Below are 3,540 nucleotides of genomic sequence, written 5' to 3'. Positions count from 1 at the left end.
ATATATATATATATATATATATATATATATATATAACATATGTAGTTGTTTCAATTTTTGGCATAAGGCCAGCAATTTTCGGGGTAGGGGTAAGGCAATTATATTAACCCGTGCTCTCAACTGGTGCTTATTTTATCGACCCCGAGAGAATGAAAGGCTAAATCAGCCCCGACAGCAGCTGAGCTCATATTAGATATACATATTAAAAGAATGCTAAAATAACATACACAACCATGCCGGAGACAGTGCCTTTCTGTATATGCGCCTTTTGTGTAGATTTACAGTCTCATGTTTCATCGTCTCACATACCGAATCCTTCCAGATACGATATGAATTTCTTTACTGTTTCTCGTTTTCCTCACACAAGACCCGTGTTGTATGAATGCGTATTATATTTTATGATATTTATAGGATAGATATGTTGCTGCATTATACACACACAGACCTGCACACAAACACACACACACACACACACGCAAAACAACACAATTAAGTATTAAGCGAGATGTGTGTGCGAGGGATAAGTTTGAGAGAGAGATGTGTGTGAGAGAGAGAGAGATAAGTGTGTGAGAGACAAAGAGGTGTGTGTGTGTGTGTGTGTGTGTGTGTGTGTGTGTGTGTGTGTGTGTGTGTGTGTGTGTGTGTGTCTATGTGAGTTAGCGAGAGAGAGTCTATTGTCATTTCATTTAGCTGCTGTTATGTTTACATCCAAGATTCTGGACTCAGAGATCTGCAATCTTTCATCGAAATTGTTGAAGCAAGCAGATCTAGCATGTCCTTCGTGCCAGCAACCACTTGGAAAGTTCACTGACTTTCGCTGTGTTCAAATTTCTAACTACAAGCGTAACACCATGTAGTGAAAGCAGCTATAAGAATAAATCCTTATATATTGCGTAATACACGAGATTCTGAACGTTCGTATTGGGAACTGGTATCCCGAGAAAATGATTTGCAGCATTTCACGCACCAGGACTTTCCATACACATACGCACTCCCCCCCCCCCATATATATATATATATATAACGCACGCACACACATACACACACACAAATACATACGCACACACTTATATATATATAAATATACATGAATGTATGTATTTCATTATTCATTTTTATTTCAAGATTTCTTGCCAATAGAGAAAGGGTCGGTTTCTAACCTAGAACAACAAGGCATTTTTGAATGTATATGTGCAGATTTGCATGTTTTATTTTATGTATGTCTTCTCGTGCATATACTTGCACATCTATATATGCCCATATATACTTAAATGATACGTATGTGTGTTTGTATGTATGCATGTATGCGTGTATGCATGCATGTATGCATGTATGTATGCGTGGATGTATGCATGCATGCATGTATGTATGTATGTATGTATGTTTGTTTGCATGAATGTATGTATGTATGCAGTACGTATGTATTTTCCATGCGCCGAATTTCTAAGAGTGAAGTGAGAAATTGACAAAATGGTGAATTAATTTTATTTCTTGAAAATCGTCGCAATGTATAACATATTTCCGTTTTCCTATTTTCTGTGTTCAGATCCCAACCAGTATGATTATTATACCATATTTGCAGTATTATTCATATGTGTATTTAATTTTCTTTCTTGTGCCTCAATAATAAATCAACTTTTGGGGGAAAAGAGTGTCATTCGACTGAATTTACTTAGTTATGCCGTTGTTATTTATTTGATTAATACAAAGCTGCCTGAGCATGGGTGGGTGAATGTTTGAGAAAGACACCAAAACAATTAAGAACCGAAATCTTCTGTAACATTTATCCTGTACCACATCACCACCCTTATCTATCGCTAAATTACCTTCAATAATATCATATATGTCCCTAAATAAATGAGTGGTATATTTGGTAATGCTTAATTATAAAAAATGTTTCGTATCTAGCGGTTCTATGATCATATTTTAGCAATATGTCACTCAATAAATGAATGGTATAGTTGGTAATACTTAATTATAAAAAATGTTTCGTATCTAGCAGTTCTAGAGATGCAGCACGGAATTTTGTCAGTGAACAGGTCGCGGTCTCAAAGCGACGAAAATATTTTGGCAAATTAAATTTAAATGTTGAAGTGAATTTAACGGTTTTGTGTGCTTCTTAAATGGCTTATAGTGGAGGCGCAATGGCCCAGTGGTTGGGGCAGCAGACTCGCGGTTATAGGATCGCGGTTTCTATTCCCAGACCGGGCGTTGTGAGTGTTTATTGAGCGAAAACACCTAAAGCTCCACGAGGCTCGGGCAGGGGATGGTGGCGAACCCTGCTGTACTCTTTCACCACAACATTCTCTCACTATTACTTCTTGTTTCTGTTGTGCCTGTAATTCAAAGGGTAAGCCTTGTCACGCTGAATATCCCCGAGAACTACGTTAAGGGTACACGTGTCTGTGGAGTGCTCAGCCACTTGCACGTTAATTTCACGAGCAGGTTGTTCCGTTGATCGGATCAACTGGAACCCTCGAAGTCGTCAGCGACGGAGTGCCAACAGACAAAAATGACTTATAAACACCTTCCACGGTCCAACTGTTTTCGTTCCATCACACGATCCCAGATCAGGTCACTTGCTATGCAAGTACATCTCCGTAAGTTCTATCATCATATTTTAGCAATGTCAACTCTGAATGTTTGAACAACGATCTATGTAAATAAAATAAACAATCTCTGCTGAGATCAACTCATTCAAACATAAATCTTCCTTGATTTCTAGTTTTGTTTTACTTACATTTTTCTTATATTTTGTTTCTTTTTATTGGTATTTGATATTAATCTGCCCCAGGTTATTAGGAGCATTGACAATTGACAGTTGCTAAGCTATAAACAACTTCGCACAACCCCCATCGATTTTTAATTAAAAATGAACACATGACACGAATAGACGTTAAATAGTTTGGCAATTTATATTTCTTAGAACAGCTACAAAACCTACGATAATACTGGAAAATTTGATATGAGAGACTAACATACCATCGGTCCTATGAATAAATTTCATATGATTTTTAATATTGCGGACGTATTATATTGTGCAACTTTTTTCCTCGGGTGTGACATCATTCCTCCTTTTAGCTTACTCCTTTTAGCTTACAGAACAGCATATATCTTTTTGAAATAACGCCTTAGATAACGAGATAAACTGCGTATCTAGGAAAATGGGATTACATTATAAAATTCATTTTACATCATTGTTGCTGATATATATGTGTGTGTGTGCGTGTGTGGATGTATATATATATATATATATATATATATTCATAGACACACAAATACACACACACACATATATATACATATAGAAATATTAATAACTCTATTTCTGAAAACCAGTGGATAGATTCCACTGAAATTAGATAAATAACCTTCGAGCAGATAGTCAGCAGCGCCGCCTGGCTAGGGCTTGGCTGCTCTGCATTGACAAGGGGCAACACCCTGAAACTAGTCTGCAGATGCCAAACCAGCAGGGGGACACTGCTGACCTCCCCTGTTCGAAGGTTATAAAGGACACAGGTTTCGTGTGTCACATAGCTA

This window comes from Octopus bimaculoides, chromosome 2 (genome assembly GCF_001194135.2).
Source record: "Octopus bimaculoides isolate UCB-OBI-ISO-001 chromosome 2, ASM119413v2, whole genome shotgun sequence".
In the NCBI taxonomy this organism is placed as follows: domain Eukaryota; kingdom Metazoa; phylum Mollusca; class Cephalopoda; order Octopoda; family Octopodidae; genus Octopus; species Octopus bimaculoides.
Note: the sequence above shows the minus strand (reverse complement) of the source record.